The 19,162-nt window shown below is 35.8% G+C and overlaps 1 protein-coding gene across 4 annotated transcripts in view; it reads right to left on the reverse strand.

Moving 5' to 3' along the window:
• The window catches only part of NLGN4X (neuroligin 4 X-linked), a 182,053-nt gene that overhangs the window by 136,907 nt on the left and 25,984 nt on the right, over nt 1–19,162 (reverse strand). For 3 of the 4 annotated variants that reach the window (XM_075057340.1, XM_075057339.1, XM_075057342.1), the window contains exon 2: nt 14,458–14,541. The gene's annotated coding sequence lies outside the window, so the exon portion shown is untranslated. Of the gene's footprint in view, nt 1–14,457; nt 14,542–16,271; nt 16,434–19,162 lie in introns of all 4 variants that reach the window. The other variant, XM_075057338.1, reaches the window with a different exon arrangement.

A 19,162-nucleotide genomic window follows, 5' to 3' on the forward strand; every position in this document is an offset into this window, starting at 1 on the left:
AAAAGGGCAGCAGGAAAAGAACAGAAAACTAGGGTGGGATGGGAAAAGAAAAGGGTATAAAAATCAAATGTTGTGTAGGTAAATTTCTATTCAGTTAAAAGGGTCCTCCATTTCCAACCACACCCTCCCCAAATGATAAAAATCAGATCATCTTTCATGTTTTTTTAACAATTCCAAAAGAAATCTCAGAATTACTAAGTGAATGCTTTTCTCTTGGGTGAAAAAAAGAAAATAAATTCCTCAAAATGATCTGCATGACAGCCCCTATCATTCTACTACATGCATAACTTCAAAGCCATCTCACACTTACTTAACTGTATTTTCTTGCATCAAAGGCTTTTCAGGACTCTAACGTAGTACATCGTATTTGCTTTGTAGTGTATAGAACTGGTATCCAATTAGAAAAGGAAAGTCAATAACAAATGCAGAAATTGTCATTTCTCTTCCTGCTCACCCTTCCACTCCCATTTTTGGAAAGTTTCTATCTTTGCCTAGCATAATGAAAAGGTACCTTCTCCACTTTGGACCCATCACTAAAGCTCACGTTTGTCGCACTAATTTTGTGTGAAAAAGTTAGATATTCTGTCTAAACCAGAAGCATACACTTCAGGCAGCAATTCTTCCCACTGTAACATAGGTATTTGACATTGTTAGTTGAAGCCAGCCACCATGAAAACATCCTGAAGATTATATTTAAGGAACCCACGTCATTAGCATAGATTAGACAGCTAACTGTCCAATAGTTGAAGTACAGCAAGACGATTCCTTCTCTCACCTCTTACCAATATATACAGAATTATCTCTATAACCATGACACACAAAGTTAAGAAACTTGTAACCTTCCTGTTAGTTTCATACATGAGCCCAGTCCTCATGACTAAAATCAGGAAGAGCATATTCTGCTATAAGTTTCTAATATTTTTTGTCTGTTCTTTCATTAGTTCTGCTGATGGTTGATTAAAGATGATGCAGCACCCATTGGTAAGAAATTCAGTAGACAGAGTTTAGACTAAACTTCAGGTATTTGCTCACTTACCATTCTACTCTTTTTATCCTCCAATTTATTATTATTATTCCCATAGCCATCTCTGTGTTATTTTGAAAACTCTGCTGCATGGTATCTTCCTTGAAGCAAAATCGTATCTCAGTGAACAAGTTTATCCATTTTCACCATCTACACCTAACATTAGTCTTTACTAACATAGAACTGATAGGTTTGTGGAGAAACAGTATTATGTTAGAAATGTATGGCTATTTTGCTTCTGTCTCTCAACTTGACAGAAAACACGTTTCCCATGACTGTTTTCATGCTATGAATGCAGTTCATGAATGACTTTCTAACAGGACGCATGCAACACTGTTATTATCATATAATTTAGCACACTCTACCTGTTTTCACAGGACTGCAAAACGACATGGGCACTTCCAAAAATTGCAAACAGATAGAGAAATGAATCATACGAGTTTTCAAAAATTTCTTTCACTGCGTAATACATAGACACAGCAATACTCACACTAACTGCACTATGGATTCATACATGGTATAAATTTCTGATCAAAGTTGAAAAAAGAACAGGAGAAAGTAAGCAAATACACTAGCACCTCTCATAATGAGGGGAAACAATTTTTACCAATATGATTTCGTGACAAAACATTATGCCTCAGTACCTTTCCAAGGCCTGTCTTATTCTTGTTCTCCCCTGCTTGAAAATGTGTCCTCTATCTTCCATCCTCCTCCTCTTTTGCACATGGCCTTCTCAATCCCGTCGAATTCTCAAATCTTTCTCACAGAGTGCACACCACTAGCTTCTTCTTTTTTCCAAATCATAGTTCTTTCCTACAATCTTCTCCCTGGTCATTTCTTTCTAGCTTCCCTTTGTCTCTTTATACATCTATGTAAGATATTTAGAGAAAGATACATGCCCATCAATTCAATCAATGTCAAATTGATTTTTATTTTGTAAAGGGAATTTATTTCATTTATTTTTTAAAGGATTTTGGTTTTTTTTTTCCTTTTATCATATCCATATGGGATGATATTGCAGAAAAATTAGAATAGAAGACAATTTGCAGCTGCAACATTAACTGGGAAGAACTGATCTATTTTTTCCTGCCCTCGGTCAACTGATTTAGGTCAGGATTGAAAAAATACACCTTGTCACATGGCAGGAGTAATGGCTTCCTGTGTGCTTCTATTGTATCATCTTAAGAAATCTTACTAATAAAACATAATACCAACCAAAAATATCTACCACAAACTAATGCAGTCAATTAATAGAACAGATGGAGGTCAGGGCAGACAATTAAATCCCTTTGACAGAGGAGAAGATTATTCTATCTCATATTGGAGATATGTCAGTAATTCCTGTCTGATCTGACTTACACTTTTATTCTTCAAAATAATTCCTTCCATAATGCCTTCTTTGGCATGAAAGAGAAAGACCCATCATCTAAAGGTCTTGCTTGCTGCTGTATATAATTATTTATTTGTAAAGTGGTGGGAAAGTGCACATGTATTTTATCAGGAGTATTTTTACTGATTCCTAGAACAAGAAAATCAAATACCCTTTTTGCTTTTGTTTAGACAGCTGCTACTCTCCTTGAAGTCTGCCCCCCAAAAGGATGATATAAGTATCACCTTGGCAAGTTGCTAACCACTTTCTTTTTGGAATTTAATATTGTTTCCCACGTGCACGGGAGATAACCATCCAGGAGTTCTGATTCATTATTTCTCTGCCTCTGATTTCCTGGCATATTGAAATCTTGTAACAATTTCAGCATGTTTGTAACAATTACCTTTCCTAAATTCTTGCACCAAGATAGTTGTATTTCTGGACATCAGATTTACACTGCTGATACTAAAAACTCTAAGTGTCCTTGTCATAATCTGGCAATATTGATTACATATTTCCTATTTCAAACAAAAAGCTGAGCACTACCAGAAACTCTGAGTTACTTCGGGTTTTTTTTTCCTGATTTTGCTGATTTCCTGCCAATACATTTCAAATGCTAAACCATGAACAACCATAGGTAAAAATTGTTCAGCTAAGGATTTAAAGTAAATTCTCCATGAGATAATTTTTCACAAAAAATCTCTGCACCAAATTAACCCCAATTTGTTTTTAACTACAGGTCATTTGAAAGAAAAAAAAAAAAAAAGTCTGATGTTTTAGTCCAGAACATCATAATCATAAGAAGCACAAAAGTTTTGATAACTCTTTAACTCCTTTTTTAAAAATTAACTCATATTGTGATAGTATTTCAAAGTTAATAAGCTCAGAACACTGTTTCACTAATACTATGCTAATATTTAAAAGCACTGAAAAGTCCACACTCTAAAAGACAATGAAGCTGCCAAGACAGCGATCTTTTAGTGTTATTGCTGAGATTGCTCTGTCCCAGCTCCAATTTCCATAGTGGAAATTCTAAGACATTCATTTTCTTTGTCAACCTCATCTATTGAAAATGCTTTGCTTTGTAAACTAATAAACTCAGATTACTTAGTTTCTGCACTATCAAGAATAAAAGCTTTGTCTTTCAGATACATGTTCTTTAATGAATTCTACTTTCAAATTAATTTACAGCTTACGCTGAAAATAGCAGAGCTGAATTTCTTATACCCTAATGTAGCTTATTACCTCACTGTTTACACTTTTGTTTTCAGTTGTGATGGCTTCTAAGTGTATGGAAAACAGATTCTAGTTCTGGCATTGGTTGAGCTTTGTATTGTAGCCTCACACCATTACGCTCAATCAGTTCTATTTCACTTAATAAAAAATCTGAAATAAAAGTTATTTCAGTAGCCTGTAAAATATTTACTTCCATTTCATTTGGCCAAATAAAGTATTTTTCTTGCAACCACCTTCCTTTAAACAGAACTGTAGTAACAATAGAGGCTCTCAGTCTTTAATTATCTATCCCCTAACTTTTCAAGTGACTAATCATCATTATATGAACTTAATATAACTTTTTGTTTGTTTGTTTTTCCCTCCTTCTTGATACTTCCAGGCAACGAAAGTGAAAGGGACATACTGTTACTTTAAATCCACGGGAAGAAAAATTGAATTGCTCTTAAATTAAGATCACAGGATCATAGATTGGTTGAGGTTGGAAGGGACCTCTGGAGGTCATCTGGTCCAACCCCTCTGCTCGAGCAGGGACACCTAAAAATAGTTGCCCAGGATCACGTCTAGACCTTTTTTGAGTATCTCCAAGGAGGAAGACTCCACAACATCTCTGGGCAACCTGTGCCAGTGCTCAGACACCCTCACAGTAAAAAAGTATCTTCTGATGTCAAGACAAAAAAAAAAAAAATTCAATATGTAACACAGTTACCCAGATAAACTACTATTTCCTTTAAAAGTAAATATATTGAAAAGATTGGGACATATGTAATAAATAGTATTTTTCACTCACAATTGGTGTACCATAATCACCAGACACAACATTCACATGAATATTTTCGCTAACAAACAATAGCCTTCCAATCAATTTGTTGAATACATATGTTATCTTCTTACAAGAATACATCAGACAGTTCTTAAAATAAAATGTCATTGAAACAAGCCAATCAACTATCATTCAAATGAAAAATAAAAGAATTATAATACCCCAAGGATAGCTTGCATTTTTAAAGCAAAATGACATAGAAATACAGTATTTGAAATAAATCTTTTGAAAACCAAATTATAGCTAAATTAAAGTTAGTTTATGATCAGTTTGTGCTGTGATGTGATTTTAATTAGCATGCATTGCAGAATAGAAAAATTTCTTTAGAAGTTTTGTTATATTTATAGCTTTCCCAATTTTAATAATTATCCTAATAGTTCTTCATAATTCTGTCAAAAGTCTTGAATCTGAGGTTTAGGGGTTTTTTAATTCTCTAAAATCAATAGAACCAAAGTAGTTGGATCAGAATAACATGAATTTCGTATGTACATGCAACTTAATTTCCCCAAATAATTTTTGCAATGTGCATCCACTCACCTTGACAAAAGCATCCCAGTGTAAAAGGACAAAAATGCCATTACATGAGTTTGGATAGCATTAAGATCAGCTTCAGAAAGAAAACCTGGATATGGAGAGAACTTTCACTTTTAAAAAAAACCTCTTTTTTTACTCCTTGAATTAATAATGTATAAATACGGTGCAAGTGTTTTTCTACGCAATGAAAATTTACTGGTAACTTTAATTGGAAATTAGCTACAGTAAAAGTTATTTTTTTGTTATGCCACTTGTTACAAAGTAGGTGTGCTTCATTTGCCTACTTATGTGTTATATCTGGGAGCTCTTTCCATCCTTTTCTTGGATTTACATTTCAGGTCATTCTATGTATATCTGTATCCTTTTTGGAGGGATGCATGACAAATGGAAAAAGAGTTTTTAGAGCTTTACACAGAGCTTTGTGTATTTTATATTAAAAAAAAAATTAAATTAGAAATTGCTACAATGAAAGAAGGGAATTCAGATTACTGAAACATTTTTGTAATATTTCATAATTAAGACCGTTATGCTCTTTGCAAGGACTCCTGCACTATACTTTTATATGCAAAAGATATTAATCTTAAAGGCTATCTACAAGCAGTCCAAATACATGTCTTTTAATCTAACATCCTATTTTAGTAACGTTATTTAAGTAAGCGTAGACTGCAAATCAGCGTAACAGTTAGATTGCTCATTATTCATAAATAATTTTCAAGGATTTGCATCTTATTTTTATGAACCAAATTCATGACATATGTCTACCCATAAGATTAGTCATAGTGATATGACATAGCCTAGGAAATACCACCTACATACCTTTAAAGCAAAGCACAAAGCCTCAAATGATTGAAGCGACACAATTTTTCAGTACAATTAACTCCACTGACTACAAACTAGATTAGAATTAAATGCGTGATTTAGTTCCAGATAAAAGAGTTTTGCTTCCAGCATGGAGAGCTAAAACACAATTTTAATAGATATTTGCTTGCAGATTATTAATTTCTTACACCAACAAAAATTGCAGATTTTTAAGATTGTAACGAAGCATTTTAACAGTTATTTGCTAAAGTCATATTAAAACATAAAAATTTAAGCTGGTTTTGCTAACATTCTGTGAATAGTTGTGTAAGCTTTAAATCCATGTTCATGCTGTGAGTGCAGATGGGCAAATCTCCATCACCATCAATGCAGCTGCAACCAGGTGAAAAAGGGAACAGTCTTGGTTCATACCTGCTCAGGAGAAGTAGAGACTATAATGCCCGAAAACAGACAGAATCTGAATTTTACTTAACCTGAGTATTTTCACCTACACACAAATAATTCTGAACTTTTTTTCAAGCAGTGGATAACAATATTACCATATTTGTGTTGTGTTCCCTTTCTTTGTCTTTTTCCTTGGGAAAGAACAACAGAATGCAAAGCAGTATATATGAAAGGAAACGTATTTTTTTGATAATGAACCTTGTAGAAAGAGTATTTTAGATACTTTCAGCTTCCATATTTAAGATTCAATAGAAAAATGCCATATATATGTATTTTGTGCACAATGTCAATAGAAAATCAAAACAAAGTGCTGCTCTAAAATGTGCAATACCAGGTATCTGGGTCTAAATTGGCATGCAGTTAAAGCTAAATGTATTTTATATTCACATATACAAACACACACATTTACCTTCTGAAACAAACAGCGATTTTCAATTCCAAGACATTTTTACAAGCAGTTTGGCTTCATGCTGGCAAAAGCACTTTATCTTTTTCTTTTAAAAAAGAAAGAAATATGCCATCATCTTCCCTAGTCACTCAACAGCTGTATCAATTTGTTTTCAGGGCAGTGATTAGCATAATTGTGGTGGATTACTTGCATTTGGCACAGAACAGAAATAATTCAGTATTTTTCATCATTAAAGAACTATAGAATCATAAAATCATTTAGGTTGGAAAAGACCTTTAAGATTATCAAGTCCAGCTGTAAACCTAACACTCACCTCACTACACCCTCCTTTCAGGCAGTTGTAAAGAGCGATAAGGTCTCCCCTCAGCCTCCTTTTCTCCAGACCAAACCACCCCAGTTCCCTCAGCCGCTCCTCATAAGACTTGTCCTCTAGACCCTTCACCAGCTTCGTTGCTCTTCTTTGGACACTGTGCTGCATTGTTTCCCCAAGCTATGCAATACTAGGATTTTTAAAGGTACTTAAATCAAATGAAGCACACAGTCAGCTTCTCAAAAACAAAACCCAGACTATTTTGCTCTCCTGCGGCCTTCTCTGCAGCATTGGCATTCCCAAATTCATTCTTAGCAGTATGGAAAAACTGTGTCTCATATTGTCAGCATTCACTTCACTTAGGAGACTAAAAGACCTCTGAAGACCTCTTCAGTCCTCTGCTTCCCATGAGACGCACTTCCAGAGGGTTGAGGTTAAATCCAAAAAATCCTGGGTATTGAATGCAAGATTTATATTCAGAATGGTATCCAAATAGCCTGCATGTGACATACTAGTTAGCCTCAGAAGTGCATAAACTCAGAGAGACCCTCTCTTTTGCATTCTAATGCTCTCTGGGGTCCAGAGCCACAGTAATTTCCAGGTAAACTTTTAGATGTAACACTCAAAATCCCAGTAAATATTCTAGGCACCTGAAAAGCTCACTGAAACCACAGTTTTCTCTAGACACACAAAAATACACTTCTGTACCTGCCCAGATGTCCAGCATCTCACACATGTTTGTTCTCTCAGAACAAAAACTCGGAGCAACTTTCAGTTGTAGGTACTAGACACATATTTTTTTGATAAATGAAGTAGTCTACCTGTCAGCTAGATGTCTAGCAAATTAATAGGGATCTAGACATTTTAGTTAATGCAATCCAGAAACATACCCAGAACATGGAAATACAGGCACATAAGTCTAAGTATGCAACCCTTCTACATAGAGCTAGCAGATATGACATAGGACTTACAGGGTATCCAGGCCCTCCGGAGTGGTGCTGGAAGTTTTATTCCTAAAACTGTACTAGAAGCCTGTTTTTAAGAACCCAAATCTGTCTCAAAGAACCAAAAACGTTAATTCAGATCTGCTGTTTGATGAACAACCTCACACCACAGCTAGTGCACACATCCATAAAATTAGCTGAAAATAGGTACAAGAGCATTATCCAAAAGGGTTTCAGCTTTATATAATTTCTTAAAAATTCAGAAAAAAATAAAAATAACTTTGTGATTCTATCATTACTGATTTTCCACCTGTTTTATCCCCAGATTCCAATTCCAATGCTGAGTTGCCTGTAGTGCTACCTATAGTGCTACAGATATGTTAAAACTAATCAGTTATGTATGTACTAGGCCATTTTCTTCAATGATCTTGCATGTTTTATAAGCATGCATAGATAATCACTGCATGATATTAGACAGATGAATCATAGAATCATAGAATAGTTTGGGTGGGAAGGGACCTTAAAGATCATCTAGTTCCAACCCCCTGCCATGGGCAGGGTCACCTTCCACTAGACCAGGTTGCTCCAAGCCCCATCCAACCTGGCCTTGAACACTGCCAGGGATGGGGCATCCCGGGCAACCTCTCCGGGCAACCTGTTCCAGTGCCTCACCACCCTCATCATAAAAAAATTCTTCCTTATATCCACTCTAAATCTACCCTCTTTCAGTTTAAAACCATTGCCCCTTGTCCTGTCACTACAGGCCCTGGTAAAAAGGCTCTCTCCACATTTCTTACAAGCGCCCTTTATACATTGAAAGGCTGCAGTAAGGTCTCCCTGGAGCTTTCTCTTCTCTAGGCTGTACAACCCCAACTCTCTCAGCCTTTCTTTACAGGGCAGGTGTTCCAGCTCCCTGATCATCTTCGTGGCCCTCCTCTGGACCTGCTCAAGCAGGTCCATGTCCTTCTTGTGCTAGGGACCCCAGAGCTGGACATGGTACTCCAGGTGGAGTCTCACAAGAGCAGAGTAGAGGAGGAGAACCACCTTCCTCAACCTGCTGGACACGCTTCTTTTTATGCAGCCTGGGATACGATTCACTTTCTGGGCTGCAAGTGCACATTGCTGGCCCATAATCACTTTTTCATCCATCAGTGGTCCCAAGTCCTTCTTTGCAAAGCTGCTCTCAATCCACTCATCATGCAGCCTGTACTGATATTGGGGTTTGCCGTGACCCAGGTGCAGGACCTTGCACTTGGCCTTATTGAACTTCATGAGGTTCTCATGGACCCACTTCTCAAGCCCGTCAAGGTCCCCCTGGATGGTATCCCTTCTCTCAAGTGAATCAATTGCATCACTCATCTTGGTGTCTGCCACAGACTTGCTGAGGGTGTACTCATTCCCAGTATGTCATTGATTAAGTTATTAAATAGTATTGTTCCAGTATGGACCCTAGAAGGACACCACTCATTACTGGTTTCCACCAGTAACCAATGTAGCCCTTGGTTTCATAACCTACATTATAAGCTGTATAAAAAGGATTACATGATATGGTTGTCTCCTGTTCTAGAAACTGGAGTTGATGACCCCTGGTATCATCTTCTGTCAGTTGTTTCTAAAAGAAACTGAAAACTGCAGTGTGCAGAGCTCAAATTAAGTCATGGGGACTCCAGGAGGACACAAGATTTTGGTCTTACACAGAGCTATTCCTTTTATATAAATACTGAGGAAGGTAGCTGCTGAATGGCTAATGGGAAGGCAAAGGGATATTTACTAAAAGATATGGTAAAGGGCTATTTACTAAACGATGGTCTTCCCTTGCCATACTACTGAGTTGTCCAAACAAAACGAACATAACATATCTCAGTCTTGTGGTTAATAATGAAGATGCAATGTATTTTGAACCTTGACAGGATGAGGACAACTGCTTACATGTCATTCATTTACACTGGAACCTTATGTTCAAAAGCTTTACTGTTGTTCTTAAGAAAAAACAACACTGAGGTTTTTTGAACTCTTTTTTTTTTAGGAGTTAAAAGTTCCCTGTAGAAACTGATATAACACTGCTACTTGTTCAGTACAGTAGATTTAAATTATATGAGTCACAGTGATAAAACATTTTCAAGTTCAAGCATTGCAGATAGTAGTAAAATTTGCACTCCAGTTCTTTGAATTGAACGTGACTCAACTTTAAAAAACACCTTTAATCAATCAAATGAGCTGCTTATGCAAAACCCAGTGTGATTATTTCCTATTTCGCTTTCACTTGCTTACTCATGGTGTTATGATTCAGTTAGCCATCCAGTCTGCACAACACTGAAATCACACAATTTTAACAGTTCTTTGTTATTGTTATACAATGCTTTACATAATGCAATGTTCAAATTAATTTTCTGCAAAATAAATTGTATTCATGGAATTGTTACTTAGATAAGAATAGTTTATGCTTCTTAACGATTTAAGGCAATCATGACTCATACTTTTATTTTCCAATGGCCCTGACCACTGAAATCGTACTTTAACAAAAAAAAAAAATCACTAAAAAACTGTTAAACTATCTCCCAAAAACCTTTAGTAAATCTAATGATTTTACGTAAAAGTGTTAAAATTTTTCAATTACATTGCCACCTGAAAGTAAATTTAACAACCTGGGAAGTTTTAGTGTTTGGTTTTTCATATTTGAATAATATTTGCAAATGTATCATATTTCCATTTCTCACTTGGGTTCTTCAGAAATTCACATATTGATGGAGATCATTAGAGTTTACCTTCACTTAAGTACTTTAGGTCAGTCATATTGAAACATATAACTAAATATTGCAATAAAAAATGGATACATCACTTCTAATTCAAATGGAGGTTAAGAAATCTTTTATATTCATAAAAGAATCTGAATGGTTTGATTCCAGTACTCACAGGTCTAATGCTGCGTGTCTCTACCTTTAATGGCAAACACACCACAACATCAGCGGTGTAACAAATTTGCTAAGGTTAGATTTACCAGTAACATCTCAGAGCAAAGCAGCTGATGCAACCTAATTTATTTTTTCTAGATCAATGGAGTCACATTTAACTGCACGGGATTTAGGATTTCAGAATACTCTCCCTGGACACAAATTTATAGATGCATAGAAAGATGTGGAACATCCTGCAACCACATTTAGACATACTCTGGTTAAATCCTGGTTAAATTTCCAGACAGTAGGTGATCAACACAATTTACACTATCTGAATTTCTTGAAGAAGATGCAGTTTCCAATTTGGAAACCTACTGAAATGTTGAGTATCAGCCTCAATTAATTAACGTGTTCATCAGTTCTGGGATGTTCAGCTGATAACTTCATTAGCCGCTCCTGCTTATCAATTATGTTTCAGTATGGAAAACACACCTGCTATCTTTATAAAGGGAATAACTTAAAATTGAGTTCTTTCCTTCTTTCTGTTTCAAAATGAAGACAATTGGTGGGAAGAGTGTACACTATAGACAATGCCAGCACAGCCTCTATATCATAGTACAGGTCTTAGAAGCCTACTTAAATGATGGATTTCCATGCTATAATTATGTTAATACTTCACCAAGAGAGAAAAAATGTGGGGAGTATTTTTCTTCCATCTAAGAGTGTAAAATACAGTGAGAACCCCAAAAGAAAACTAGAAACAAGAGTTGAAGGCCCTGCTTAACCAGAAGTTGGACCACTCAGCTGAGTGCACTTCCATTTACAGCCTTAAAACCTGACAAGAGGAGCAAAAGCAAAGATTCTGATCAACAACACCAAATCCCAAGAGCTGAAAAGTAGGCTGAGGAGGGCTGACAGCTCTAAGAATGAGAGCTATATTGTGCCCTGATTTTCCTCAGAGTATTAAGAGCTGAACCATTTCCTAAAACTCCCAAGACTGGAGCTGGAACGATTTATTCCTGCCTTCTAATATGAAGGCTTTATTATTCCTTCACATTTGTTATCATAAATGATACAAGACAGAAGGCTTGATCAGAGTCTGAGAACATGATCAAGAATCTGACAGTATGTGGCTACATCAAAGAAACTACACAGCACCCCACGAACTACCACAGGGCTCCATCTGCACACTCAGCTGTCAGGTGGGATTTTAGAATGAAATCCCACCATTTAAACTAGCTTACACCTGTGATGTACCATCAAAATCTGAGGACAAAGCATGAGCCATTTGTGTGCTTTCATTTTTATTACTATATTGTGCACTGCCAGTCTTTTTACATACTCTAAACATAAATTGCATTTTTCTCTTCTTGAGAAAGATCATTGGTTTATGTTGAAGAGTTTTAGCTGGAGTTCTAGATGAGAATGATAGCAAGGAAAAAGTAAAAGTGATCAAGGCGTGGGGATTTCTTTCTGTATTTCTCTTAAATGTACGAGTACAATATAGCAAAAGTCACAGTTACCATCTGCCCGAGCTACCGTATCTAGTTATTTTTTGAACCAACATTGATATACACACCGCTCTCAGAGTTCTGTTCATCCAAATGGTTCCCTATGGTCTGCTGCAAATATATCTTCAAAGTTAGTTTGGCTTGAGTTGTACATCTTACTGAAAGCCTTCAGATCGATTTCAGTTTGTGTCTTGAAAAACTTCTCATAAGAATGTAACATTTTTCCAGACAAAATAACAAATGCCTTAACATACACTGTCATGTTTCTGTTGCATATTTTTTTAATACCTTGGGGTTGGCAGTTGAACATGCATGTTTGTGGCTACATATACTTCAGGAAATTAGCAAGTAGAGAAGCTGAAATAAATTTGACGTAGATTTACAAATTCATTTTCTACTCTCCTGGCGTTTTTTTATGTATAGTCCAATTATCACTTCACATGAACAAGGAAATTTTCAAAAGGCACAGCTGGCTTCTGATGTCCACTAACTTGCAGTGGGAGTTAAAAGCCAGACATCAATCAGCTCTATCTCACTTTTCTGTTTTAACGTTGTTTGCTTTCCTTTCTTCTCCTTTTCCCTGACTTTCCCTCTGTGCATTATGAAGAACAAACAAAATGCTGAGAAAACAGTGAAAACTAAAATCGCACCACCCCTCAGTTTTCCCTTCAGACTCCTTTCCCCAGCTTCTGTGGTTTATCTCAGTGCTGCAATAGATCTTGAGATGAGACTTTCCCTCCTTTTTTGGAACATGGCTGTGGCTAATTCTAGTGCAAGACAATGTAAAGCTACCACAAATTGTTAGTTCGACTTTGACTTCAGCTTTGTATTCTTTATATCAGCCTTGTAACCTTTATATCAGTTACTTGCCTCTTTCCTGAAAAAATGTCAGGAGTTCTCTAAGGAGAGTAAGAATTGAACCCTATGTATGGTATTCATGCATATGTGTACTACTCGCTATAGTAACCAGTAAGAGTTCAGCTATGACCATGATCAGCACGGATGCTAAAATATTAAACAGGCTCCTGTTCATAAAGTGGGTTTTATTCAATTACATTTAAATTGCTACAAATTAGAATAAACATGGTTCAGTGATGCAAAAATCACAGGAGTTTTCAAAGCTGTTATTTTCTTTGTCTGATTTTTACACTTCACATAATGGTACCCTCGGATCTCATAACTAACCTGTCATACTTTGAATTATTGCTTATTCAAAGCTTTATTATCACATCAGATATATTACTATTCCTTCTCCTTGAATTTAGGACCCAATGATAACATTAAATTGAAACGTCATTGTACTGCAGCTAGCACAATGATTACAGAAAAAGTCACTTCTGCTTCAAAGTTCATAGATCATATAAAGTGAGAAGAAAGAACTATGCATCAGAGAAACTTTTCTGGTCATTTGTACATGTCTTTCCCTTCTCATTCATCAGTGTGCCAGGCACAGTATGAAAGAATGGTAATTAGATTAATCTAAGGTGTTTTATAAATAGGATATTTTCCATGCATAGATTTATAAACTAAACCCTTGTCATGTTTCACATTGATATCATGTGTTCATATATGTGTGTATAGATGTACATATACATGTATCTATCTGTGTGTGTGTCTGTATGTACACTATGTATTAAAGTATGTTATCTCATATTTTGCTAACAAAATGAGAGGAAAAGATAGGTCTTTATGTAACAATATGAAACAGCAATCAAGCCCCTTTATTTATATGGCCCCATAAGAACTTTGGAACCCAATCTGACTGAAGACTGTCAGCTTTATCTGGTACAGTGTAGCCTGGAAGCCCCAAACCTTACTGAGTAGCAGCGTCATGATAGCCAGGTTTAATCCCATGTCTTTTAACTACAAACTTACTGCTGTCAGTCAAAATTTACAGAACTGGAAAATAACAAAAATTCATGTTTATCATGAACAAGCATGTAAACAGCACTAATGTTTACAATGGATTGTATTCCATGTCTCATTGTATGAACACAAGGCAAACAAGCATTTTAACTGGATGTATCTATTGCAAAGATATATTTCAAACACATTTAAGAACACCAGCAACCAACTTGCTCTCATTTCTTTTATATATTTTTACAGGAAACAGAGCTGTTCTGAACATACTTTTAGTACTTACCACTGTGTCGTATTTTTGAGAAGGCTTCAGAATTCCCCCACAGGAGGCAGCATGATGTCATTTTAGTTACAGCAGAAGTTTTTCCTGTTAGGAAAAATATATAGTGCTCTTCAGTAAATGAAGAAAAAAAAAGCATGCTTATGAATCACAAATTGTGGAAAAAAGTTACTTATTAAATCACCTGTAATGCTGTTTTTCAAGATTAGAATAAAAGAAAAATCATAATATTGTGAGAATAAATACCTTGATCATAGTGTATTGATTTCTGTCATAAAAATTATTAGCAATATTTTTTCTTTGCAGATCACTGCTACAAAAATAGAATTGTCTTTAAACCTATATACCACTAAAGTATACATTTTGGGGAGAAAAGCTAAGGCAAGTACTTCAGAATAAAAGAAGAAAAAAAATCACTACAAAGCCCTTGGGTTTTAAATATTTCTGTAAACACATATTACATATATTCAAATATAAAAATTCAAATATGCAAATATGTTAAAATATAAACATTCAAAATTTTTTTAAGAGCCATTTGACTATTATTTATTCTTTCCTATGAGTAATTCAAAACTGTAGTTTATACTTCAAATAATATTTCAATGGATAGACTATTGGTAAATAGTCTATCCATTTTAGATAGACTAAATACCAATATTTACCAACAGTGTCTTCTGTCAGGACTATATTCAGACACTGCAATTTAAAACTCAAACCTGAATAGTGTTAAGAAAGTTATTTCAGGTGATTTGCATAGGTTCCAAGGCTGTATTAGCTGAAATACTTCTCTTCCCTCAAAGGCCAGCAGAGTTGATTTTATGGCATTTATAGCTGCACTCATTTTGTGGGGGTAATTAATTCACTGCTTGTGTATTTGTTTCTGTATCTCTCTTAAAGTACCAAGGTACTTCATATGATTTATTCTTATTTTCATTAAGTTGATCAACACAGAGAAGCACTTTGTGTGAAAAATACCATTTCAAAACAAATTACAGGAGCAAGGGTGAGGCCATCGAGTATTCCTATTAGCTTGCTAATACATCAAGCAAACCTATCATTTCTGAAAAATCACACTATGCATTTTGCCACAGTATAGTGCCTATTAAGACTGTAGAAACACTTCTGCAATAAGCTGACAAATATGTTCCACAAACTTATATGGCTTTCAGGGTCCATCTGCATGTTATTCCTAAGTTCCAGATAACTGATAAAGTATGGACTATCATCACAAACAATGTGTCTATACCCATGCATACAAACACATTCTCTCTAAGTATGTGCATTTATTTATATTGTATTTTCAGAAATAAATTAGTTTTTAGCAATAAAGATCCTAAGGATCATGGCACTGAGTTTCCATCTTGTATTTCAGAAAATTTTCTCATACCATTTAAAGAAAAAACCATCAGATTTTAGACTTCACTTTTGACCAAAATCAATGGTGTAAATGAAATCAGGCTTTAACACTTGCTACTGGCAGATTCTGCAATCTTAATCACACCCAATAACTCTTTCTCATTAATGCTTTGACTCATTACAGCCAAACCACTCCCTGTAAGTGCAATTCATGATAACAGCTGCAAACACAGGCCTCAATTCTGTGCAAATACAGTGATTATTTCTATAAATTGGAAATAAATACCAGTGGTTGGCTATCTGAATATATGTCTGAAAAGGAGAAATTCAGGAATATGGAAGCAAAGGAAAATTCCTTATGAATAAGGAACATGTGAAACACTCCAGCTAAACTGTGAAAGTCTCCATCTGGACACTTGCTGCAGGGGAAACCTGGCAATACTGCAACTTTTCATACACACCCGTTGAGGAATCAGATGTTGAAGTTTAGGGCAATCTTTATTCCAAGCTATGGTAATGTCTTAAATCTCTCCACATGACAGGGGCACTTTTACTGGAGATTTCACTGCTCACGTAGACTTTGACAGCCATTCCAATTCTGCAACAGTAGTAGGTGATTAAACCTAGGATATAAGAAATAAGGAAGGATTTAAAGAATGGCTGGACAGTGAAAATCCAGTAAGGCTAACACAGCTTCCCTTCTCAGTTATTTTAAACTTGCATTTCTTTATTTCGGCAGCCTTTATAGATTAATTCCTGCTACAGGAAGAAACAAAACTCACCTCAGCTTACTGGTAAACACCAGGATTACATTTACTCTCTCTCCATAGCACAAAAATAGCCTTCAGCTTTAAAGCATAAAAATGCATGAAGAAAGTGCTATTTGTGAACGAGGTTTCCCAAGTTTATCTTGGTACCTATGTGTTTATCCGTTTCTCCTTTAGTTTGTCTTACAGCTCTTCTAATTGTCATTGCCAGACTGATTTTAATTGTAGATGACTAGATTATAGTTTAGACTTTATATATTCTAGTAAACCACACTGTTCTCCCTTGTCCATTTACAGATCATGTTTAGACTATCTCTGTAATAGGCAATTGCTCTCAAAAAAACAACTGAAAATACTGCACTTCCTTTGCATCAGGAAGCATGGGCACACATGTTAAAAAACTAGTAGTCAAATTCTAAGATAAAATGTAGACCTTATCTACATATATTTTTCTTTTTTGAAGTGTCATTTTATCTCCATATTTGTGACAACTATTTCCCCATAAATATAAAATTTAAAAAAAAAAATATTAAGGGAATCTGGCAGTCCTTCTAAGAATATTTTCCTGAAGTCTAAAACAGTCCACAGACTCACAGGTAACTTAAATCTAATGGTACTATAATGACCCTAGTTTTAATGTTACTCAGTTTAAGCTTAGTTAATTGGCCCGTTTCTCAGAATTATCACAACAGTCTCTGATTTTATAGATGATATAACAACAAGCAACTAAGACTGATGCTCTGTCATTATATTTACACAGTTATCTTAGTCTTTACCTGAGAAAGAAAATCTCTGTCTCATAACAATTCTGTTTTGTTTTGAATGTGATGACCCACTCTCTCCAGCTATCCCAAAAACCTTTGACAGCTCTTGACAATACCCAGACATAGGCTAAAAGTATTCGTTTATTCTTTGATGCTCAATTTTATTGCTCACAATGACTGGACTATTGTAATTAACTTTAGTTTGAGCAGACAGGTTCATGAAGTCTCTCTGAGAAAATGTACCACTTTAAATGCAATCTTAGCACCTTTAAATACATCTTTAAATCTGCATCTTTTACAGTGTTTACATACTTTTCCCCATTGATTCAGTTTTATATCAAGTTCTTGCTTTTGAACGTTTTAATAATAAGCTCTCCCCACTGCTAAATTCAAGAATTTCATACATAGCAACACATTCCATAGCAATTAAATTTTCAAATTTTTTGAACTATAAATAGAAAATCACTGACTAAACAATGGGTAAATGCATGTGGGCAGTTCTGCGATGTTCCCTCAGCATCAGTAGCCCAGAAGTCAGAATATCAGATGTGCAAATGATGCTATTTCAACTGTTTATAGCCTGGACAGTTTGGGAGGAGGGAGGTGTTCAGAAGAAGAAAGCCAGCTAGAGATAGATCTCACACCAGGAAATGGACACAGACCAGCTGGAGGAGTATCAGAGATATGCAAATGAAATAAACTTTTTCCCTAATTTAGGTATTTGAAAGCTAAATAACTAAATCTGACCTCAGGCTTCCTTTGTATTTAGGGGGAAAAAATAGGCATCCTGATTGGTAAAAGACTTATTCGCCTCCATGAGTCAAAGAGTGTGGGCTTTAAGTAAGAAAACAACCAACCAACCCACTCTTCACATATACCAACTGAGGTATTGTTGACTTACAGATATCTAAGAAATGACTGGTGGTATCTTATCTTCTTTACTTATAACAAATGTAAGTAAGTATCAAATAATGCAAAGGCAGTGAAATGTAACTTCTCCTTTGCTAAATGTGCAGTAACTCTCTCTTTGCCTAGAGAAAGGAAATTCACCAACAAGAAGAAACTCCCATTCTGGGGACACATTTTTCAACTTTAATCAAAAGCAGCACAACAGAAGATGACAGGAAGCTTCTCATCCACACACTCCCTCTAAATGAACATCTACCGAGTTGTATTCCTTGTCTTCAAGCAGATCAGAATGATATGGTGGAACCTGTGTTGCTTCTTTCTCCCTCTGACATAGTAGTTTCCTCACAACTCTCTGCTCATCTCTCTGCTTTAAATAGTTAAACCTATAAACCTACCTGTGCTTCTGGTCTTGATTCCTGCCTGTCCCTTAAGGATCCCCTTGTGGTAGCATACTCAGAGGAAGCACGAAAAAGAGACTGACACTCCTCTGAAGTCAGAGGTGAGAGACTGTATCCTCAGCCACAAGCAACTAGACTATCCTACAGAACAGGTGGGTGGCTTCAGAGAGAAACTACAAGAAAAATAAAGAACATGAATGTATGAATCTGCAGCAAGGTCTACAAGGTCAGGAAAAACCCTAGCAGAGACCAGAGATGAACAGAGAAAGCAGGCAGAACAGCCTAAGACAAACGACAACCAGAGACTGCTCTTCAAAGAAAATGGGTGCTACCAAACATACAACTGCAGCAGCAGAGGAATGGTAACACAGAAACAGAAAGGCTGAGGTCATCTCCACAGGATGCACAGCGGGGAGGAGGAATGAAGCAGTTTGTAAGGCATGATGGCAGCTAGGAACAAGTGATGTGAATTTGCAGGGGTCCCTATTGTTTTCAAAAAATACCAACATCTCTT

The sequence above is a fragment of the Buteo buteo genome, chromosome 25 (assembly GCF_964188355.1).
Source record: "Buteo buteo chromosome 25, bButBut1.hap1.1, whole genome shotgun sequence".
In the NCBI taxonomy this organism is placed as follows: domain Eukaryota; kingdom Metazoa; phylum Chordata; class Aves; order Accipitriformes; family Accipitridae; genus Buteo; species Buteo buteo.